At 38.9% G+C, this 25,792-nt stretch overlaps 1 protein-coding gene across 2 annotated transcripts in view; it reads left to right on the forward strand.

Annotated features, from left to right (window-relative positions):
- KCNB2 (potassium voltage-gated channel subfamily B member 2) overlaps positions 1 to 25,792 on the forward strand; it is a 442,900-nt gene that overhangs the window by 328,851 nt on the left and 88,257 nt on the right. The gene's annotated exons all lie outside the window — the stretch shown is intronic.

Here is a 25,792-nt window from a genome sequence, read left to right on the forward strand (position 1 = left end):
CCTATTGAGAAATGACATTGCAGGGTAAAAAGCCCGTGCTTTGAAAGGAATCAATTTTTTTATCTGACTAGTCAGTAGTTTTGAACATTAAATTAAAACCTAAAGTGCTCTCAGCTAAAATTTCCACATATGTTGCTGCCTATTCCCTTTAAACCATTTCTATGCCATTTACGGTAGCTAAATGTACACAACAGTAATAGCTACATAGAATCTTTCTGTTACTTTTGCTTTTTCCTTCTCTGCTGTGTTTGTTTTATATCTGAATGTTGCAGAGAAAGAATCAAACAGCATTGAACATGTATGTCTTTGCTATTATGGTCACTGTTGGGTTGCCACTGTTATGAAAGGAAACTGGCTTGCATATCTGTAACATTAGATAATTAAAGAATAAGTTTGATTTTTTAAGTATAGCATCTGACTTAGCAGGGGAAAATTGACCTTATTATGGCAGGTGAAGGTGAAGGAAGCTGGCCATTAGTAAATTTAGCTTGCATCTTTTGCTCAGGAGGAAAAGGAGGAGGGGAGAAGTAACTTGGATGTATCTTGGGAAGTCAGCTTTACACTGAGACTTCCTTCCACAGTTAATCCACTACATGTCTTCCCAGGTGGCGCTAGGGGTAAAGAATCCACTTGCCAATGCAGTAGACTTAGAGACACAGGTTCGATCTCTGGGTCAGGAAGATCCCCTGGAGGAGGAAATGGCAATCCACTCCAGTATTCTTGCCTGGAGAATGTTATGGACAAAGGAGCCTGGCAGACTACAGACCATTGGGTCACAGAGTCGGACACAACTGGAGTGACTTAGGAATCCATTAAATAATCAGTGTGTGAGCTGACATAATAACATTCGTAATCCCAGGTCTTTTTCTTTTTCCTAGTGAATTCAAGGCACTTTCAGCTAGGTTATACCTGGAATGTCTGCCTTCTCAGGCTCTGCGCAATCATCACTGAGTTATTATTTCTTCCTTACTAATGAAAGTGAACCTCTCAGATGCGGCAGAGTTATAGTTGGTTTGAAGCTCGTCCTGAAGTTCATCTCTAGCTCTAACCTCTGCTTGCCTGTCTGGCCTCGTCTCCTCCCTCTTCCCGCCCTCTGTCTCAGCCCTGGTCTGCTTTTCCAGACCTAAGTCCTCTACGCCAGTCATGTTGTCCTACGTAATTCCTCTCTGCCCTCTCAGCTGACCGTTCCTGACCTGAATGTGTAGTAACTGTACCCTTCAAGTCTGCAGAAGCCTTCCTGCTTCTCACACCTAGCCCAGGCTGAGTGGCACTGTTTCACAGCACCCTGGGTTTCACCCACCTCGGAACTCTACCCCGTGTAGTTGTCCACATATGTGTCACTCCTACCATTCCCCCAGTGTCTCTGAGCCGCTCAATGGAAAGGATGTGGCATGTTCATCCTTGAAACCCTTGCATCTGGCAAATGAATGTACATGGTGATCAAGTGAATAAATTATTATCCCAATAGTAACTGACAATTCTAAAGCATTTAAACAAGTATTGATCATTGTTGGATTTTTTTAATCCAGGAAACCAAATTTATCCTTTAAAATACATCATAGGGGACTTCTCTGGTGCTCCAGTGGCTAAGACTCTATGCTCCCAATGTAAGGGGCCCAAGTTAGATCCCTCATCAGGGAACTAGATCCCACATGCCACAACTGAAAAAAAAAAAAAAATGATACTACATGCCACAACTGAAAGATTTCATGTGCCACAACTAAGACCTGGTGCAGCCAAATAAATAAATAAATATTTTTAAAAATATATCATAAAGCTTGTTTAAACCTGCCATGATGAAAAATTCCAATCAAACATTTCCTTAGGCATGACTTTAAAAGAAATGAGTAAATTAAGGACGAATGAGAAAAACCCCTCTCTTTTTTAATTTATTTATTTTTAATTGGAGGATAATTGTTTCACAATATTGTGTTGATTTCTGCCCTACATCACCATGAAATCAGCCATAGGTAGACATATGTCCCCTCCCTTTTGAACCTCTCTCCCACCTCTCACCCCATCCCACCCCCTAGGTTGTCACAGAGCCCCAGTTTGAGATCCCTGAGTCATATAGTAAATTCCCACTGGTTATCTATTTTACATATGGTAATATCTATGTTTCAGTGCTACCAAATGAGAAAAATGCCTCTCTTAGTTGCTACACCAGCTCCCAAGAGTTGTAAAGAGATCCTAACTGCCAACTTTTTATTCATTCACTTAGTCATTCGGCAAACCTTTGTTAATGCCTCCTTGATATTTATAAATAGGTTATGGTACCAAATGTTGTAGGTACAAGTCTCAGAAAAGCCTCATTTCTTCCCTAGGAAAGTTCCCATTATGTCTATGGCATTCAAATATTATTCTTTCTTCAACACAATATCTTCTTAATTGCAGCCACATGGAAAAAGAAAAAGGTTGACATAAGGAGTAATATGAAATATGTGAGGGGAGAACAAGGTCAAAAAATGCAAGTTCATTTCTAAGCAATTTTCTCATGTGGACTCAGCTCAAATACTGATGGTTGAAAAAATGTAATCAAATTGTATTCCTGGCCTTAAACTATGATAGTGTCTTGTTAAATAACACAATGTGAACATTTGGGAAATAACCTAGTTTTAACAACATTTCAGTGCAGTTTTCTGTTTGATCTAATAACCTGAGTGCTTGGATTGTTACAATAATAAGTATCCTAGAAGTACTTGTGCGTATTTTTCATCAGTGAGAAATGGATTAAGGTCCACGCTCCAAGGCTATTTATCTTATGGCCCTAACAGAGAAGTTGGAAGGAGTTCCTGGATTTTTTTCTAATGTGTGTAGTTGATTAGAGTAGCTCTCCTCATCTCATAGGATTTCATTTGAGAAAGGACAGATTTGCGCCTGCAGGGTTTCAGTGTTTATCCAATCTTAAAACCCTGGACATGTTACAAAACAGCACATGGGCTTCCATCTGTTTGCTCTTTCTATGGATCTATTTTTTTCTGAAGGATTGAAAAGGTTTATTATGCTAAAAATATATTCTATTCTATAGTTTCCAAGCCAAGCTAAGATCATTCATTTTCCAAATCCTCTAAGGATGAGGATGCTATATTCACCCATTTTTTTAAATACTTTAAAGCTAGAAAGTCCTAGTACTAGTTAAGCAAAAGTCCCAAAGTAAAACATAAACTAGCAATAGTGTTGGAGGCTTTTCTTTCATAGCACTGAGAGAAAGCTTAACATTTTAGACAGTTTGAAAAATCACTCCTTGTGTTTGTTGTTGTTGTTCAGTTGCTAAGTCATGTCCAACAATTTTTGACCCCCATGAATTACAGCACGCCAGGCTTCCCTGTTCTTCAACATCTCCTGGAGCTTGCTCAAAAACATGTCCATTGAGCTGATGATGCCATCCAACCATCACATCCTCTGTCACCCCCTTCTCCTCCTGCCCTCAGTCTTTCTAAGCATCAGGGTCTTTTCCAAGGAGTAGACTCTTCTCATCAGGTGGCCAACGTATTAGAGCTTTTGCTTCAGCAACAGTCCTTCCAGTGAATATTCAGGGTTGATTTCCTTTAGGATTGACTGGTTTGATCTCCTTACTGTCCAAGGGACTCTCAAGAGTCTTTTCCAGCACCATAATTAGAAAGCATGAATTCTTTGGCTCTCAGCCTTCTTTATGATCCAACTCTCACATCCATACATGACTGTTGGCAAAACCATAGGTTTCACTATACAGATCTTTGTTGGCAAAGTGATGTCTTTGCTTTTTGATATGCTGTCTAGCTCTGTCATAGCTTTCCTTCCAAGGAGCAAGCATCTTTTGATTTCATGGCTGCTGTTATTTTTGCCTTATTCAGATGACCATAATATTATTAAACATAAATGTATGAGGGCTGTACCTGCACACAGTCATTATCTCCAGGTTGATGTTACACTTCTCTTTTTGACACTAACTCCAAGGCCCCTCCAGGTCTCTCATGATCAATTGTAACTGATCATGGCTCTACCCAGGAAAATTCTGAATATCCACCCCCAAACACTAACTTATATCTGTTGAAAAGTGAAGAGTTGAGTCAGACATTTATGTTGGCTAATACTGCCCAGAAGTATTCCATCAACTTTTAAAGATGTTGGAGGCCTGAATTATTGTTACTGAAGACAGTCTTACATTATTGATGCACATAGAGATGCTCACCAGATATGTTAATATTTAACCAAATTCAGGTAACTACTCAGTTCTCCACATTACCTTGGAAAATCAGCCTAGACTACAGAAATGACTTTATTATTAATTGGTGCATAGACTGGATCCCATTGAAATCTTCACAATGAATAGAAACCTACTCATATTGCCAGGGTTGTGTTCTTTGCTGCAGTGCTAAGACAGCCTCTGTGAAAAGGAGAAACAAAGCGAATAGTAATGAGGGGATTAACACTGGCACAATTCTTGGAAGAAATTTATTTAAAAAAAAAATGTCTTCTAAATTCTCACCACAACTCTATAAGAAAGATCCTGTTTTTACCACTTCACAGATGGGGAAAGTAAGCATTACAGAAGTAAGGCAGCTTGCCTCAGGTCACATGAGTACTCAAGGATGGGTCAGAACTGCAATCCAGATTCAGTGCTTCTTAATTGCACATTTTTTCCACTGTGCACAGGTCCAATATTAGCTTTAAATATATTGTTCTCTTTAGCTTTGTAACTTTTTTTCCAGGCTTTGGTGAGTTTTCTGGTGGTCCAGTGGTTAAGATTCCACACTTCCAATACAGAAGATGCAGGTTCTATCCTTGGTCAGGGAACTAAGATCCCACATGCCCCACAGTGCAGCTAAATAATTTAAATGATAATAATGTATCTGTTTGAAATTGAAACATCCAAATGATTCTTTATATGTGACTGGCCTTTTGTAATCTTTGGTGTACATTCTTATGTGAATTCTGAGAGACAGAAAGTGAGAAATTGTGTCAGGAATTCTTATTCTTTATAGGGGTAAAAGGGTAGTAAGAAGAGAAGGAGAGATGGGGAGTAGGAAAAGTGTTGCCAAAAACAACAGCAACAAAAACTAGTTATTCCATAATTGGTCATCAAAAATTGTTACTATTTTTCGGCTGAAACTATCCAGTGTTTTTCAGGATCATGCCTCTTCTCTTCACTATGTCTTATGCTTTTAGCGGAACACAACCCACTTCAGCAGTCTTCTTGCCTTCCTGTGACGTACTCCTCCTCATTTTGCTATAACAGTAGAAATTCTTAGAGCTGAAAATTGTCTTCATAGATATTTTCCAAAAAGGCAGAGAGGGGTAAAAGGGCAGGAGTCCTTGTTTTCCTGCTCAGAAGGTAACCAAAAACAGAATTTGTCCCCATGTGTGGAAAGATGCTCACCCACAGCTGCTCATCAAGATGCATGTTTCCAAAGAGAATTACATAGGGCCATTCAAAACCCATCCTACTGCAAATTCACAACGGAAAAAAAGGGTCCTAGGGACATTATCTAGGGCTTCCCAGGTGGCTTAGTGGTAAAGAATCTGCCTGCCAATGCAGGAGACGCAGGTTCGAGACCTGGGTTGGGAAGATCCCTGGAGAAGGCAATGGCACCCCACTCCAGTATTCTTTCCTGGGAAATCCCATGGACAGAGGACCCTGGTGGGCTGTAACCCATAAGGGTTTCAAAGAGTCGGACACGACTGAACAGCTGAGCATGGGACATTATTTACTAAATAGAATGAGCCGACCAACCTCTTGCCCATGTAAGAACTATTTAAATTGTCATTACTATCCATTCCTCTCATTCCAGAAGTAATATCTTGCATGTTTCATTTATTCTCCTAAATCTGGGTACATAGTGACTTTACATTTTAATATCTGCTTGGGAGCTAGTGGTAAAGAATCCACCTGCCCTTGCAAGAGGTGCAAGAGGTGCAAGAGGTGCGGGTTCAATCCCTGGGTCAGGAAGATCCCCTGGAGAAGGAAATAGCAACTCCCTCCGGTATTCTTGCCTTGAGAATACTTCTGAGGCCTGTGTACTCGAGCAGACATCACCCCGTTGGCAGGTAGGCATACGAGCCTGTGTCCTCCCGTGGGTCACACCACAACCGAGGATCAGCTCCTGGTCTCCCAGCTCGCGCTTCAGATGCCATGTTAACCTCACCCAGGCAACGTCTGTAACATCCCTGTGACACTGGGTGAAAGAAAGCAACAAAAATTTGAATAATGAAACTTAGGGCCTGAGAGTTTAGTATTCATTTGGAAAGGAGTAGAGATCGAGATACTCTGCAACTTCAATTAAAATCCCCAGGCTTGCCCAAGTTTTAGCTCAAATCTTGAACCATTTGGGTTTGAATTTCAAGCAGTTTCTGTTTTGCTCTCCTTATATATCAATGCCATAAAATAAGCATCAATTTTAAATAGATGCTTAATCTTCCTCTGCTTTAACAATCCATCATATTGGGAATGTTCCATAGCCTCTTAGTAGTCATGCTTACTGAGGCACATGACAAACCAGATCCTCAGGTTCTGAGTCACTGTTGTATGATGTTGCCCTTAACATTCTTACAACATGAGCAGCATACTCACCAGGAGTCAAAGAACTTTATCACTCACAGCAATAGCAGTGGCCAGAGCATCAGCATTTTCTTATACTTGTTCCCCTAGGCCCACTTCTTTCAGGGTGGCATGAGAAGGCTAGGTGACACCTGGATTGTATTACAAGAGATGAACCCTAGTGCTAAGGATCCAAAAGCTTTTATAATGAATGGTAAGCAAACTTAACCTTTGCTTTGAAGGGACATATTGTCTCTATCTCCCAAGGCTATTTGCTATCCAGAAATCTTTGGGGGAAATGGTCCAGAACAAAGGGAGTCATGCATCTGCTCACAGACGTGGAGAAACTCCAGAGACCCTTGGAGAATTGTTTCCCATAAGTAGGTAAAGGAGAAGTTAGTGGAAGGAGAAACATTGATTATCCTAAAGATAAATGAAAGTGAAAGTCACTCAGTCATGTCCGACTCTTTGCGGCCCCATGGAATTCCATGGAATTCTCCAGGCCAGAATACTGGAGTAGGTAACCATTCCCTTCTCCAGAGTATCATCCCACCCAGGAATCAAACCCAGGTCTCCCACATTGCAGGTGGATTCTTTACCAGCTGAGCCACCAGGGAAGCCCAAAGATAAATAATTAATGGTAAAGTTTTAGAAGTGTCTGGAAGAACAAGAATCAAGAGCATTGAAGGAATCGTTGGTTTTGGAAAGGAGAAGAGACTGTTTCTAACTAAAATAGGAGAGATTAAAGAAAGAATAAGTATGATATGATATAAGATTGAAGAATAGAAGTGGAAAGCTGCAGAAACCTAGATCAGAATGCACTTTCTTTTGGGGGAAGAGATGAAGTCAAATATGAAGATCTAACCAGGGTAGTTTGGATCTGGAAAGAGGGGAAGTGAAACAGAGAATATACAATTGCCATATTTTGGCAATTGTAAACAATGCTGCTATGAACATTAGGGTGCATCTGAGTTTTTTAAGTGATATTTAACTGAGAAAGACACATTTGTGGCTTTGTAAGTCATTCAATTTTCCATATAAACTAATTGTTTCTAGTTATCTATCTATTTATCAGGCTGTGTTAGAATCTTTTAACCTGTACAGGAGCCACATGCGTTAAATGTTAAAGCTTACATTGATCTCTTAACATCCTTGAGTTCCTCCTTCTATCAGGTCTCTAAGTGGAAAAATAACTCATGATAATGATAAGGAAATATGGAAAATAAATTGAATTATAAAAAAAGAAATAGGGGAAGAAGAGACATCTGACCCTATAAACTACATACTGTGAGATGACTGTCGAATTTTGATTAGAGAAATGTTTGGAGAAACATTACTAGTGGAAGAGAAAAGCAATTCGTAAGGGAAAACAACATGTGATGAAATAGGTAGGACATGTATTTGGATCAGGCCTGCCTTGATTTGACCTCCTGGGAGACCCTGTTCTGAAGGACTCATTATTGGGCCTAAATGAGGGGAACTCAGGGCTTCCCAGGTGGCACTATTGGTAAAGAACCCATCTGCAATGCAGGAGACATAAGCGACAGGGGTTCGATCCCTGGGTTGGGAAGACCCCTGGAGAAGGGCACGACAACCCACTCCAGTATTCTTGCCTGAAAAATCCCACGGACAGAGGAGCCTCGAGGGCTACTGTCCATAGTCACAAAGAGTCAGATCATGACTGAAGCGACTCATCATGCATGCACGCACAAGAGGTACTCACAACTTAATAAATCTTTGATGTTGAACAGAACCAAACCAAAATTCCTTGCTGAGAGTCCTCAAACACAAACTCCAAGCCAGTCCTGGTGCAGCCTTCTAACGAGCTCTGACTTTCCTGAGGCTTCTTCAGTCCACTGTTTGGCCAGGAAGTGTGGAGTGAGCTGCGTACCCAGAATACTGGTGGGTATGAAGGATGCAGCCAACTAGTCAGGCCTTTATCTAAAGGAAATGAGGTGAGGTACCCCCAGGGACCTTCCAGGGAAATAATTACTGTGACTGTTGTGGAAAAAACTAATCATCATCTTTGCATATAATTTAGGGAGTCATGCTAGAAATATATATAGCATCACCTTCTTGTTTCTGTCACTCTGCATCGAGCCCTGAAAGTAGGGTGATTGATCTTTCCAAATTGCGCCACTGCTGAATGGACAATTGGCAGGACAAAGGGGACCGTGCTAGTCCTTGAGTCCTCAGCTGACTGTTTCTCTAGTGAGGCTCATTCCTCATGTTCCAAGAACAATCGTACCTTTCAAGAGTAGCTCCAAGGTCCTGCCTTACTAGGAGGAAAGATTCAGTGAGGGAAGCATGCATGTGGGGCAGAAGCTAACCAGGCAAATGCTAATCAAAACCACTTTGTTCAAAATATTTCAGATAATAAGTGCACTGCTGAGACATGACATTAATGCCAAGTATAATGGGGTTTTCAAATATTTTAATTTAGAAATAAGGTGTTTTATTATAGGAAGAAATAGTACACCTCACCATCTGGTTGAACTAAAACCAGGTGTGGTTTCACAGGTTATGGTCACTTTGCCTTGTCGGGAAGGAGAAAGCAATAGAAAAAAAGTGGTAAAAGGCTAGGCATAAACTCTAAGATGCTGAAAGAAAGATGAATGGTGCCCATGACAGAGAGTTCTGAGAATCATGTTTTCTTTATTACAACTCTGGCAGGATAACCTATAAACTAAGAGCCTCTTTCTCTGACAGTTGGAACTGAGAGTTTATGGGAACTAGACTTGACTGTGCCTTTTTTTATGGTTGTTCAGTTGCTAAGTCGTGTCCGGCTCTTTGCGACCCCATGGACCACAACACACCAGCTCCTCTGTCCTCCACTATCTCCCAGAGTCTGCTCAAACTCATGTCCATTGAGTCGATGATGCCATGCAACCATCTCATCCTCTGTTGCCCACTTCTTCTCCTGCCCTCAATCTTTCCCAGCATCAGGATCTTTACCAATGAGTCAGTTCTTCGCATGTACTCAGAGCACTTCAAAATAAACACCTGTACTTATTCTAATGTTTTCCATGCAAAGAGTTCCCAGATGTGTGACTTCCAAAGACCTTGGAGGTATATGCAACCTAGAAAGTACAGATCACAACTAGGAAGTATTAGTACATGTCATGCATCAACTCAAGCTGAAATTTCACAAGTATCTGATAATGAAGTTAGTGTAGACAGTCAAACTTAGTAAATCAGATCAAGCACTACCCCCTGCCTGACCTTTGCAAATTCATTTTTAGAAAATACTTCTTCATTCACACACTCAGTTATCCCTTCAACAACCCTACCAATAGTCACTATACCTCAAAGGTATTGTACAAACTGCAAATACAAACAGCAAATATAAACAAGTATACAAGGATTCCTGTTAGGTTTTTCTAGTATAGTCAGTCTCAAGCTGGCTGCCTTTTTCTTTGGGTCTTCATAACAATTCGTATGTAACATCCTATCCTTCATTCATTTTGGAACATGGCAGCAAAATCTTCAGTGACGATATTTTGCTCAAAGAATTCTGTAGATTTTAAGTTAAAATGTCAACACCAGATCGATTGCACTTCCATTCTCCTGTCATTGTTTGTCTTCTCTTGAATTTGCCAAGTGCCTGTAAAAGAAGTAACAGAAACTCATGTTCAAAAAAATTCACATAGAGAAATTATTGAGAATTGTCACATTGCAGCTATAATTTTGCTTTTATTAAACTGACTACAGTTTGCAAATAAATTTATTTTAAAACAAACCCAGGGACTTCCCTAGTGGTCCAGTGGTTAAGACTTCACCTTTCAGTGCAGGGGGTGTGAGTTCAATACCTGGTCAGGGAGCTAAGAACATGCCTCGGAGCCAAAAAACGAAAACACAGGAACAATATCATAACTAATTCAATAAAGACATTAAAAATGGTCCACATCAAAAAAAAAATCTTTTAAAAAATACGTCTGCATCTCCATTGCTGCCGTGCAAATAGGTTCATCAGTACCATCTTTCTAGATTCCATATACATGCATTATATACAATATTTGTTTTTCTCTTTCTGACTTACTTCACTCTGTATAATAGGTTCTAGGTTCATCCACCTCATTAGAACTGACTCAAATGCATTATTTTTATGGCTGAGTAATATTCCATTGTATATACGTAACACAGTGGAAGAAAAAGAGTGTGGGATGAATGGAGAGAGTAACTAGAAACATATACATTGCCATATGTAAAACAGCCTGTGGGAATTTTCTGTATAACACAGGGAGCTCAAACTCAGTGCTCTGTGACAACCTAGAGGGTTGGGGTGCGGTAGGAGGTGGCAGGGACGTTTCAGAGCGAGGGGATATATGTAAACCTATGACTGATTCAGGTTGATGTGTGACAGAAACGAACACAATATTGTAAAGCAATTATCCTCCAATTAATTTTAATTGTTTTAATTTATTTTTTTATTGAAGGATAATTGCTTTACAGAATTTCGTTGTTTTCTATCGAAAAAAAATCTTAAAAAAAATAAAACAACACTGTAAAACAACTATACTCAGATAAAAATTAATTTTTTTAAAAACAAGTGCATTTTCCCTTATCATAAATGAAATAACAAAGATTGTGAAAAAGCTGCTTTCTTTGGGGAAAAAATTCAAAAATGGTGATATTTTGCAAAAGGGATGGCACACCTGTTACTGTGGCCCAGCAGCAGATACATGCTTGTTGCAAGTAGTAATGTCAACCTAAGTTAACTCTTTCTTCTGGGAATTTTCATTGTTTTTTAGAAATTTTACAAGTTAGGGTCTCTCTTTAACAAATGGCTGCCCTTATGCCAAGGAATCTGAAAGCTACTCTGTTACTGTTAATCACTTTATTCTACTTTCACTGCCCCAAACATTATCAACTGTTCTCTCCTTCTATGCTTCATATTCATGATGGACCTCAATAAAATATCCAGCCTGGGCACTACCATTCAAAGTAGGAATGCAGTGGCTTCTAATTCTGTGAAAAGGAGTGTTAACCCAGATTTATCCATTTGATGTATTTAGAATTGTACACACCTGGTACTCTTGAAACCAGAGACATCTTTGCTGCTAAGTGGCCTCTCGGTGATTGATCGCCCTATACCTGCCCTATTCTCACTGTGAAGAGACTCCTGACCTGTTTGTGTCTTTCTCAGAGCAGCCACTCACCCTTTACAACATCACCCCCAAGCGGCCTTTCGGCCTGTGCTTGAACATGGGACCTCCCAGGATGCCAACCTTGCAGGCATCTTTCCATCTCATCGCTAAGCCTGTGCGGTGCTTCTGTAAACAAGTTGCTTTACAGATTCCACTCTTTAATTGCCTTTTTAGCGGTTTCGTTTCCTAGATATATATTAACATGTTCATAAATTCAGTATTCTCCCACCAAGATTTTGTATTTCCTTTTGCATTTATACAATCAGTCAAGGGTAGGAGATGTTTTAAATATGTAAACTATGAAATTTTAATTTCAATTTAAAGACTTACCTGATGCTACCAACCTAGGAATCTCTGGTTTCCTCAGAAGTCCCTAGAATTTCACTATGCTCAAACTGAAGGAAACACAAAATAAAAGTGATCATCCAAATAAGGGACAAACAGCAAACAACATGTTTGCCACAAGAACCTTGGATATTCCAGGCAAATGGCTGATTGAGGGAATCAGTAGATGAATGTTTCCCCCAAGAAGCCCAGCTCAGTTCCCCAACTCACTATAAATAGATTGACCCTCCTTGATATTTGCTGAAGCAGAAGAGCTAGGGCAGAACAGAGGTCCCTGTGGGAAGTAAATTAGATTCCCTCTCCCTTAACACTGATTCACTTTTTCTTTTTTTTAATTTTTGGCCACACCCCATTGTATGTGGGAACTTATATCCCCAAGAAGGGATCAAACCCGCACCGCCCACTTTGGAAGGTGGAGTCTTAACTGCCAGGAAAGACCCAATACTCATTATATATCATAAGCCAGCCCTGCCATGTTGCTCAAAGTGTCTCCCTTTCCATTTATTTCATGTGTGTGTTTCTCGCTGTGTTACATTGTTTCTGGCATGAATCCCAAATATTGCTGCTGCTGGGAAGGCTGTTACTCACACAAGCGAGGCTCAATTTACATTTGAAATATAGAAAAATAACCAGATGCTTTTTATCTTCATTTTATCAATAAAAATCGGTCATAAAATCAAGCCCTTAACTAGGAGATTTGTCTGTTTTCCAAATAGGAAGGAGATTGGAGCATTTGATTCCAACAATCTCAGCTCTTACTGGCTACCTGATTTATCAACCTCAGTTTCCTTATCAGTCAAGTGGAGGGTATAGTACATACTTCCGAGCAGTGCTTTTCAAACTCCCTCCCAAAGGACCAGTGTCTGATTTATTTTCTTCTTTCCTTTCTTTCTTTGTAGTTTCTAGTTTGTTATGGACCATACTTTTGTTAAAAATAAATAAATGATAAATTAAGATAAAGATCATGCTAAAGATCATGCTTTTAGCTGTTTGGGCAGTGGGAAATTGCTATTTAAAAATTCTCAGTGCCTACGTTCAACTTCAATATTGAAATTATCTTGTCACAGATTAATAACAATTTGCATTTGGGCACTGTCCATGAGCCATACTTTAAGTAACACTGCCTTAAAGGACTGATCATGACTTACTATGTAAAGTACCTAAAACAAAGCAAGACACAAAATCACTCTAAATAATGCTATTTTCATTTACTTTGTCTTCAACTTTATTATTCAAATAATTTCTTAGTTGATCCATCTACTTATTCATTTAACAATTATTTATTGAAAACTTACTGAGTTGGCCACTATATTAAACACTGGGGACATTGGGGAATTCCCTTGGGGTCCAGTGGTTAGTACTCCCATGGGCCCAGGTTCAGTCCCTGATCTGGGAACTAAGATCCCACAAGCTGCGTGGTGAGGCCAAAAACAACTAAAAAAAATTTTAAGTTAAAAATAAATCCTGGAGGTAGAGTATTGAAAAAGAACCCCATTTCTAACCTCAAGTATATTTTAAAGGCATTACACCTTTTTTTACTTTTATGTCTGTTATTCTTTTTTTTATTTTTCAGTGTTTTCATCATCTTTGACTTTATCTATTTAATATATACCCATAAAACATACATATGCACACACATTATTTATTTTAAGACCCAGCTAATTGTTAACTATTCTTTTTCTTAGCCTCAAAAAAAGAGGGTTTTCCCTCACCAGCCTTGTAATTCTTCATTTTATAGTATGTAAATCACAATTCTTTTCAGTCTCATTGGGATTATTTCTCTTAACCTTCTTTATAATTCTAAGCACAAATATTATATGACTATAAAATCCATTTTTCTCGAATATGAGCTCTCCGCCTGTCAGTCATCATTTAAAATAGATCATATAAACCAGCTCTGTGCTTACTTTTTAAAATCCTCTTGTTATTGAAAATTTATAGATATTTAGCGTGAGAAACTTAAATCTCTTTATTGCTTTGGAGAAGACCTAGCCAAAATTGCTTTTTAAAAACAGAAGCTCTCCTGGTATCCATTTGTCAATAGTTCTTCAATAGCAAAAGACATCTTTGTTTTTCTATTATCACCATCATGCAGCATGAGGCCTGGGAGGCAATCTTAAAAAAAACAACAACTGAGACTTCACTACAAAAAATAAATGCTGGAGAGGATGTGGAGGAAAGGGAACCCTCCTACATTATTGATGAGAATGTAAATTGGTGCAGCTGCTATGGAAAACAGTATGGAGTTTCCTCAAAACACTAAAAATAGAGTTATACAATCCAGCAATCCCACTCCCGGGAATATATCTGGCAAGAGACAAAAACTCTAATTTGAAAAGTTACACGCACCCAATGATCAGAGCAGCACTATTTACAATAGCCAAGACATGGAAGCAACCTAAATGTCCATCAATAGATGAATAGATAAAGAAGGTGTGGTGCATATCTACAGTGGAATATTACTCAGCCATAAAAAGAATGAAATAATGCCATCTGCACCAACGTGGATGGACCTAGGGATTATACTCAATGAAGTAATTCAAACAGAGAAAGACAAATATATATCATTTATATGTGAAATCTTAAAAAAAAGATACAAATGTACTTATTTACCAAACACAAATAGACATAGAAAACACACTTATGGTTACCAAAGGAGAAAAGGTGGGCAGAGATAAATTAGAAGTTTGGAATTAAAAGAGGCACACTACTATGTATAAAATACTTAAACAGGAGGGCTACTGTATAGCGTAGGGAACTACAGTCAATATCTTGTAATAACCTATAATGGAATAGAATCTGAAAAACAATCGATTTTATATATATGTGTGTATAGATGAATCACTTTGCTTTATACCTGAAACAGTGTAAACCAACTGTACTTCAATTTTTAAAATATATGTGCTTTTAAAGGAAAAAGACTGAGACTTGGAATCTGCAGGTTAGTGTCCAACGATGCTGCGTGCAGAAGTAAAGCCCTGCTGTCCGAGGTTCAGTGACATCTAGTAGTCTACAACATCCAGCACTTCATCGAACAGAATCCTATGATCTGAGGACAAGGACCATACCTAGTCTGACTCCATATCCCAGCGGTACTGTTGTGACACCTAGTGAAGTGTCAGTTGCTCAGTCGTGTCCGACTCTTTGCGACCTCCATGGACTGTAGCCCATCAGGCTTCTCTGTCCATGGGATTCTCCAGGCAAGAATACTGGAGTGGGTTGGCATTTCCTTCTCCAGGGGATCTTCCCGACCCAGTGATTGAACCGTGTCTCTTGTGTCTCCTGCATTGTCAGGCAGGTTCTTTACCACTAGCGCCACCTGGGAAGCCCATTTTATTTACTTATTTTTTTCATTTATTTTTATTATTTGGAGGCTAATTACTTTACAATATTGTAGTGGTTTTTGCCATACATTGACATGAATCAGCCATGGATTTACATGTGTTCCCCATCCGGATCCCCCCTCCCACCTCCCTCCCCATCCCATCCCTCTGGGTCTTCCCAGTGCACCAGCCCTGAGCACTTGTCTCATGCATCCAACCTGGGCTGGTGATCTGTTTCACCCTTGATAGTATACTTGTTTCAATGCTATTCTCTCAGATCATCCTACCCTCGCCTTCTCCCACAGAGTCCAAAAGTCTGTTCTGTGCATCTGTGTCTCTTTTTCTGTTTTGCATATAGGGTTATTGTTACCATCTTTTTAAATTCCATATATATGGGAAGCCCATTTTAGAAGTATTGGGTTAAATAAAATATATTGTTGAAATTGATTTCACCTGTTTCTTTTTCATCTTTTTAAAGTGCCTACTAGAAATTTTAAGATTATGCTTGTGGCTCAGAGTATATTTCATTTGGGTAGTATTGCTTTAGATAATGTAAGTTAATATGAAATTTATTCCAGATGATTTTTACTTTCTCAGAATTTCTTCATTGTTGAAATCTTGTCAGGAAAATCATGAGAAAAGGTATTAATTCTGTCACCAAAGCTTAATGTTTACCATGGATCTTAAAATCTTACTCTCAAAATAACTTTCTACTCCTTAAAAATTAAATGAAAGAGCCATATCTTATGTTTTGGTTGAGAGTCCCTTCATGACACTTAAAAATATTATTAACTAATTTGCACTCTTTAAAAAGGCTGCCAGTTCTTACAGATTTAACTTAAACAGTTTTAAAAATACCTTTGAAGTAGATTTTCTTCCCAGGCATGACTTTTAGAACAAAAGAAGATTATATATCTTCTTTTCATTGTCACATCATGCTTTTCATGACCATTTCTACTGCTTTTCTACTAATCAAAAAAGAGATTTATATTATTTGTCAGCAGTATTACATGTTCCATTGTATTTATTGCTTTGTTTTCTCTCATGCTGCTATGATACAAACCACAGTTGAAATATTGCAGACCCTATAGTTCTATTACATTAATCTGAGATTTATAGCAGAGCATATTATTAAATATTTATGTGGGATGCAAAAGCGATCAATAACCATATTCTACAGTGGAAAATCTACAACTGAATAGGTTCAGTATAATCATTCCCAGCACAGATAGTGGAGAAGCTCCAACAGAATTTGATGGTTAATTTTTCAATCTTATTTCTCTATGCAAAAGTATTCCATAAATGAATGCCCAACAACAGGGAGCAAGTATTAACAAACTATTTAGTCACTTGTGGTTTTAGAAGTTTGGCCATTTGTAATTTATACAGTCAAGACTTGTATCAGGTCACTTTAGATGAATGTGGATTATTTACTTCAGGGTTTCACATACATAAAATTCAGAATATAAAGTTTATGACCTTAATGCTTTTCCATTAACACAATGTAGTCAATAACATCAAAAACACTGGCTTTTTGACTGTTTGGAGAGTGTTTTCATTAATATATGGTTAATAAATCCACCTCTGCATATAGCTATGAGCTTCTTTTTTTTTGGTAAAGTGAAATCATTATTTTCTATTCAATTCTACTGAAATGAATGCTAAATTTGGAATCAGCAGGTTTGGATCTGACAAAGCAGAGTTGATACTTATTATCTGAGTTATCTTGGGCAAGTAATCTTACACTGTTTATTCCTCAACCAGATCCCCTTTACTGAGTCAGTACATCCATGCTCAACTGCTCTGAGTGCTGGCTGCTAGCAGAGCAGAGCTGCTCCCCGTTCACAAAAGTCCGAGAAGAGCTGACTTGCCCAGGGAGTTACAATCCTGCCCCTTCACTCCCTTCTTCACCCCTTCTTCCTAAAGGTGGGACCAATTGTAGGATGCAACAGACTCCAGAGCTCCCTGTGGGTCAGGCTGAAACTGTCACCTACTAGGACCATGTGCTCACATAGCTTTTTCCCCTTGTTCTGTCCTGCTTTCCTCAAAACCCTTCTCCTGCAAGTGCACTTCCAGAACATTACTGAACAAGAACCCCTAACTCAGGCTCCTCTAGGGAACCTGCCCTAAGGTTCCACCTAACCTCTAAGCCTCATTTTCCTTATCTGGAAAATGGAAGTAATAGCTGACTAATAGGAATGTGAGAATTTAGTCATGTTATTTTTCAGTGGCTAATTTGTGCCTGACTCTTTGGAACCCTGTGGACTGCAGCATGCCAGGCTTTCCTGTCCTATACCGTTTCCAAGAGTTTGCTCAGATTCATGTTCTTGGAGTCAGTGATACTATTTAACCATCTCATCTTCTGCTGCCCCTCCTCCTTTTGCCTTCAATCTTTCCCAGCATCAGGGTCTTTTCCAGTGAGTCGACTCTTCAAATTCAATGATAAGACCACATTTTATGAAAGTGCTTTGTATCCTGGAAAGAATTAAACAAATGTTAGCTATTGCTCTGTGCAATGTTATTATTAAAACTAATGATAATAAGCTGATTTTTTCCACGAAAGCAAATCCTGATCCATTCTGTCTCTGTATCTCTAGGGACTAGCATATCTAGTCATTGGACACAACTAAGCCACTGAGCAACTAACACTAAGCAGGCAGTGAGTCAGTTTGCTCTCCAGACCATTGAATCAACTGTCCAGGAATCTAGACCCAGGCTGTCAAATGGAAACATAATAACACAAGCCACATTTTCAAGTTTCTAGAAGCAACATCATCAAAAAAGTAAAAAAAATAAACCAATGAAATTAACTTAACAGTATATTTTTTAGCCTAATATATTCAATATATTCTCACTTTCAATGTGTAAACAATATAAAACTTATTAATACTTTCTAGTCTCTTCTTTTTTCTAAGTGTATGAAATCTAGTGTGTACTTAAAATTCGCAGAGTATCTCCATTAGGACTCGTCACATTTGAAGTCCTCAGTAGCCACATGATGCTAGCGGCCACTACATTGGACAGTGTAGGTCTAGACAGCATCTAGGTAAGGCCAGTAACAACCACAAAAACCCTGAGAACAAGTTAACAGAGCTGTCATAGACCTCACTGCAAAAAGTTTGAAGGAGCTAACTGTCTGAGAATTTAGAGGTTTGAATTATCTGATTTGACTTTCTGTGCTGATGGGACAAAATTTTCCATCAGTTTCTACACAATATCTGGTGCTAGCTTAAGGATTATTATCACTGGGGAAAAAAATCATGATTTCCTCTATTTTTCATAAATCACTTTTCTTGGTTCTGGAACTGCAGGTGACATAAGACAGCTGGATGTAGTTACAGAGCATTGTACATTGCAATGATTTTTTTTTTAATTCTGAAAGGTAATATTCATATTTCAGGGGGGAAGCTAACAACTGGAACATTTTGCTAGTAATACCATTTCTTCCCTTGTTCCCAAAATCAACTTAGTAGCTTATCTCACTTGATCAACTTATTACTATCACAGAGTGACTGAGATTCAACCAAGGAGTCTGCTTCCCTTCCCCGACCAGAGAAATACATGGAAACACAGAACTAAACAACATGAATAGAAAGACACTGATTTTCTTTAATATGCCTACTCATTCTTTGCATCTAGTTCAAGGACTGACATATATTTATTGAGAAATAGAATCTTTTTTCATTCATTCTTTTACTCATTTGTTCAATGAATATTTATTGAGCCCTTATTATGTGCAGATCTTGTGCGAGGCCCTGGGACTCTATAATACCTGTCCTGGAGGAGCATACAGCCTTTGGGGAAAGTCAGACACTTAACCAGTCTGTGATACACATGGTGAAATCTTAGAAAGCTTTTAATTATAGGATCGAACCTGATCCAGGGCGTCAGAGAAGGCATACATAGGAGAGGTTATTAAGGTGAGAACTGCAGGATGAGTGGGAGCTTGCCGGTTGAGTAGAAAGGGTCAGGACAGTCCAGGAAAAGGCAAGAATTTACAGAAGACTCAAATTTAAGAGACCGTATGGTGGTCCATGGGTTGGGAAGATCCCCTGGAGAAGGGAATGGCTACCCACTCCAGTATTCTTGCCTAGAGAATTCCATGGACAGAGTAGCCTGGTAGGCTACCATTCACGGGATCCCAAAGAGTCAGACACAACTGAGTGACTCACACATGGTGGTCTTGGCTTCTGGAAGCTTCTAGTCTTTCTAGGAACTGGAAGAAGTTTGTTACGAGTGGAAGGTAGAATATAAAGGGTAGGTTGGTGGTTAGTGCAACTGGAAGAGGAGGCCAGAGGTCAGCTCACAAAGAGCTAAAATGACAGGTGCTAGAAATGGTTGGTGGCAATCGGTTAACATGATTGGAGTTGGGGAAGGTGTGGTCAGATGTCTGCCTGGAGATGGAGGTGGGTGGGTGAAATGGAAAACAGAGCAAGAGGACAGGCAGTAAATAGATGAAAGGGAAAAGCAGAATGGAGAATTTTTTTTTAAATTATGGGATTTCATTAATCACAGTGAAAAGACTGGGTTTAACCCAATTATTAAAGTGCAGTACCCTTAGAAGGAAGATTCATTCACTGAAAAACAGGATTTTTCAGGCCCTATGAGTATATTATCTTATTTAATTCTCCCAACAGGGTATTTTGCAATAAAGAAACTGAAGCTCAGAGTGGTTTTGTAACTTACCCAAGGTTATATGTTAATAAGTGGTACACAAAGGATGTAAACTCAGATCTGTCAGGCCACAGTGCCGGGTTTTTCCACCAGGCCCATCACAAAAGGGAATCTTAGCTGATCTTTTTAAAGAGTAACCTTTAGAGTTAAAACGGAGTTCAGTCTCTGACATTTAAAGTTGTATTGGGAAAGTTGTTAAACCTTTTGTTTGGCCTCAGTGTTAAAACTGAAGATTTTACTGGTTACATTACCTTTCTACATGCATAACAAGTCATAAGGTAACATACAAATAATGCTTTGAACTGGCAGAAAGGATGGTGACAAAAATCCACATGTTGATTCTTACATTTCTAAATCACCTATTGCCCATTTTTAAAAATAAGAACATGTCTTAAAATATGTTAAAAAGAGTCACCAAATTAAATTGCACCATCCCAATAATATTTTATGAGATGTATATTATAATTTTAAGATACATCTTAAAAGAAGACCATAATCAAGTCCATTAAGAAAAGCACTGCACTAATTTTAAAACAAGAAAAGTTCTCTTTCCAGGAAAAAAGGAATGCTTGGATCAGGGAGTAACTATGATATGCAATGAGCCTTTTTTTTTTTTTTTTTTTTAACTGAGGTCATTAAATAGTTTTCCATACCTGCATTTTTAAAGTGTGAGGGTACAGACACTGAGTGGGAATATTCTCACTTTGCCGAGCTGAACTGGCAGCACAAACTTGCTTTTCTCCAGAGCTTAACACTGTCCTCACAGTCCTTTTGTAAAATGAAGCTTATCTGGAAAAGATCTAGAAACAAGGTGGGCAGTATATGAGGTTTCAAGATAGTTGTCACAGTATTTCTCTAAGGCGTCCTCACTGGGACCTACTAAGATTACCAGTGGCCTTGCAAAGTGACTTCTAGGGCACCTCCTAGGAATCTGGCTTTTATTGTGGTTTCTGCTCCTCCTGTGAACGCATATTGTCTTACACTTCTATGAGCTCTTCCTCTCCCTGGTGACTTTCCCTGAATAAAGCCAGTTCTCCAAGGGGAATAATGTTCTCTGCTTTCTGCACCCTTTACCTCATGTAAATTACTCTTGGCTTCAAGAATGGAGCTTTTAATCTTGTTTTCCCCCATCACAGATATAGGATTACACAAATGCTGAACGATTGTTCCTGCCCCCATCACAGATATAGGATTACACAAATGTTGAACGATTGTTCCTGCAAAATGTCCTCTTAGATGGACCCTAAAATCTTTGGTTTTCATGATAATACCTCCAATTTTTAAAGCATGAGTCTCCTAAGGAAAAAAAAAAATCTCAGTGTGAATCCAGGACACAAAAGAGTTTGGTCTCCCTAGTTCCCTATAAGGAAGAAAGAAGGTAGAGTGGTTTGTTATGGTCATTGCTATCTTGTAGAGGAAGGAGCGTCAAAAGAAGTTAATTCAAGATTCAAGATTCCTCAAGGGATAGCAAGCAAAATGGAAAGTGCTAGTGTAGGATACCATGAAGCACTCTTTTCTTGTAAGTGTTCAATGTTTTGGTGACTTTTTTTTTTCGCCACGCCACATGAGATGTGTGATTCTAGTTCCCCTTCCGAAGATCAAATCCTTGCCCCCTGAACTGAGAACAGAGTCCTTACCATTTGGCCATCAGCGAAGTCCTTGATGACTTTCAAATAACAGCTTTATTTAGATATAATTCATATTCCATACAGTTCACCCATTTAAAATGTACACTTCAGTGTTTGTTAGCATAGTCAAAGAGTTGTTCATTCATCATCACAATCAATTTTAGAACATTTTCATTACCTGTAAAAAAAAAACTCTGTATCGCTTGGCCATCACCCTCCAATTTCTCCATCTCCCTTGCCAGCCCTACACAACTACTAATCTACTTTCTATCTCTATAGATTTGCCAATTCTGGACATTGCATACAAATGGAATCATACAGTATACAGCCTTTTGTACCTGGCTTCTTTCACGTAGCATAACGGTTTCAGGATTCAGTCATAATGTAGCATATATCAGTACTTTAGTTCTTGTTATTGACAAATAATATTCCATTGTATATACCACATTTTATTTATGTATTCATCAACTAACAGACATTTGGGTTATTTCTACATTTTGGATTTGGGTTTCCCTGATAGCTCAGTTGGTAAAGAATCTGCCTGCGATGCAGGAGACCCCATTTCAATTCCTTGGTCTGGAAGATCCACTGGAGAAGGGATAGGCTACCCACTCCAGTATTCTGGTCTGGAGAATTCCATGAACTGTGTAAGTCCATGGGGTCGCAAAGAGTTGGACATGACTGAGTGACTTTCATTTTCTTTACCTTTTGGTTATTGAGAATAATGCTGTAGTGAGCTTTTGTGTACATCTATTTTAATTTTTATTAAGTAAATACCTAGAAGTGGAATTGCTGGGTCATATGATAACTCCATGTTTAACCTTTCAAGGAACTGTCAGGCTCTTTTCCAATAAGGCTGCACCATTTTACATTTCCATTCCCAGTGTTTGAAGAATCCAATGTCTCCATGTCCTCACTAATACTTCTTATTGTCTGTCTTGATACTAGCCGTCTTGGTTAGGTGAAGTGGTTTCCAGTGGTTTTGATTTGCATTTCCCTGATGGCTAATGAGGTTGAACATCTTTTCATGTGCTTATCAACTATTTATATTGATGCTCTTTTTTAATCTATTTCTCTTGTGGGCTTTTTTAGGAGTTTGTTTGTTTTTGTTTTCATTTTTATTGATATTTGATTTACACTGTTGTGTTAGTTTCAGGTTTGCAACAAAGCAAATCAGTTATGCATATACATATATCCACTCTATTTTAGATTTTTTTCCATATAAGCCATTACAGAGTATCAAGTAGAGTTCCCTGTGCTATACAGTAGGTCTTTATTAGTTATCTGTTTTACATATAGTAATGTGTATATATCAATCCCAATCTCCCAATTTATCCATACCCTTCTTACTCCCGGTAACCATAAGCTTGTTTTCTACATCTCTGACCCTATTTCTGTTTTGTAAATCAGTTCATCTGTACCCCCCTTTTTTTTTAAAGATTCTACATATATCTCTGCTGGGTTTTAAAAGTAATACCGCCTAAATGCGGAATAATGGCCAGAGTCCTTCAAATAAAGAATTGACTCTTTGGACTGTAGTGCTCGTACTTGCCTCCATAAAGTTATCATTCCATTTACCTGGAGCAAGCACCTTTGCTGGTGTCTGAAGAAATATATTTTAAAAGACGTTGTTCCTACCCCTAAGGTACTAAGGTAATTAAAAGGCAAAGACCCTTGCTGTCTTCTTAATTCACAAGAAGAGATAAGTATCTTTTTCAAAAGCATGATGTGTCTTCTTGAAGGATGAAACAATATGACCCTTGAAGGAAAGGTTTCCCATTTACCTGGCAAATGACCAAGTTCACACCAGCAAGATAATTAATTCACTTGTGCCCAAATCCAAAAAGCTTAAATAATTGATGAGAAAGTATTCCAAGTCAGAGCTTGGAAATTTTTAAAAAGGAAAACCAAAACACTTTATTTACATAGTTTCATTAAATTTGAATTTTGATCCCTAAAGTTTGTGAAATTATAAGGTTTAAGTGTTAGAAACTGGGAAGAACCTAAGCACCTCATTTCACAAATGGGAAAATGCAGACCTCGACACTAAGGGTCTGATTCACATCACTCATGATACTGGGGAGAAGGCACTGGCACCCCACTCCAGTCCTCTTGCCTGGAAAATCCCATGGATGGAGGAGCCTGGTAGGCTACAGTCCATGGGGTCGTGAAGAGTCGGACACAACTAAGCGACTTCACTTTCACTTTTCACTTTCATGCATTGGAGAAGGAAATGGCAACCCACTCCAGTGTTCTTGCCTGGAGAATCCCAGGGACGGGGGAGCCTGGTGGGCTGCCGTCTATGGGGTCGCACAGAGTCGGACATGACTGACACGACGTAGCTGCAGCAGCAGCATGATACTGGAGAAAGTAGAACAGAGCACACATGTCGGGTCTCCCCCCTACCCCATTCCATACATTTTCTGTAACACCAGACTCTCTGAGATCCCTTCTCTTTCTATGAATGACTTTAAATGTATATTAGGAAAAGATTGTTAAGGAACTGACTTATCAATTGTCCTAGGAGAAGCCATTATCTGTATGACTCAGACTTGAGGAAATTGACTGGACTGAATGCATTCACCTGTACAGAGCTGCCCTCTCATCCAGCTCTTTTCAAATTGCAGGTCTCACCTGGGCTTCCCAGGTGGCACTAGTGGTAAAGAATCCACCTGTCAATGCAGGAGGCAAGAGATGCAGGTTCAATCCCTGGGTCAGGAAGATCCCCTGGAGGAGGGCACGGTGACCCACTCCATTATTCTTGCCTGAAAAATCCCCATGAACAGAGAAGCCTGGCGGGCTACACTCTGCAGGGTTGCAAACTGACATGACAGAGGCGACTTAGCACACAGGCACACAACTGAAATAGGGGTCATTAATTCAATGTGTGGGTGTGTGTGTACTGGGTTAAACTGTTAAAAAAAAATAAGTTCACTTCCTCCTACACCGTTGGTGGGAATGTAAATTGGTGCAGCCACTATGGAAAACAGTATGGAGTTTCCTGAAAAAACTAAAAATAGAGCTACCATATGATCCAGCAATCCCAATTCTGGGCATATATCTGGAAAAACTCTACTTCGAAAAGATACGTGCACCCTAGTGTTCACTGAAGCACTATTCACAATAGCCAAGACATGGACGCAATGTCCATCAACAAATGAATGATAAAGAAGATGTGGTAAATATATACAATGGAATAGTACTCAACCATTAAAAAAGAAGCAAATAATGTCATTTGTGGCAACATGAATGGACCTAGAGATTACCCTACTAAGTGAAGTAAGCCAGACAAAGACAAGTATTATATGATATCATTTATATGTAGAATCTAAAATATGACACAAATGAACTTATCTACGAAACAGAAACAGACTAACAGACCTGTGGTTGCCAAGGGGGAGGGCAGGTGGGGGAGAGAGGATTGGAAGTTTGGGATTAGTAGATGCAAACTATTATATACAGAATGAATAAGCAAAGTCTTTCTGTATAGCTCAGGGAAATATATTCAGTATCCTGTAATAAACAATAATGGGAAAGAATTTGAAAAAGAACATGTATAAAGAATATATATATACACATACAGCTGATTCAGTTTGCTGCACCAGAAACTAACATAACATTGTAAGTCAACTGTAATTCAGTGAAAAATAAAATTTAAAAAAATTTAAGTTCCCTTAAGCAGACACTGGGAAGGATATAGCTACTGAATGCAGTGATCTTCAGGATACCAAAAGGCCACATACCACAGAGATCTCCTGTCAAAATATGGGAAATTTACCTCATTTGCCCCATCTGTAATTTGAATTAAGATATTATTTTAGCAAGCACTTATTGAGCGTTTACTATGTGTGAGTATGTTACACCTATTAACTCCTTTATCCTACATTCAGCCTGTGGGTACACAGGTGGCTATTAGCTTGCTCAAGATCACACCACTGGTTGGTATCAGAGGTGAAGTTCAAACCCAAACAGACTGGTTTCAAAGCCTGCCTTCTTAACTCCTGGACCACACTTCCTCCAGAACTGCGCAGGGAGCATTTAATCTGTGATTACTGACATGAATTAACTGATTCAGTTCCTTATTCTAGGGATCTAGTGAAAGTGAAAGTGTTAGTCACTCAGTCGTGTCCGACTCTGTGATACCATGGATTGTCACCC

This window comes from Dama dama, chromosome 21 (assembly GCF_033118175.1).
Source record: "Dama dama isolate Ldn47 chromosome 21, ASM3311817v1, whole genome shotgun sequence".
NCBI classification, from domain to species: domain Eukaryota; kingdom Metazoa; phylum Chordata; class Mammalia; order Artiodactyla; family Cervidae; genus Dama; species Dama dama.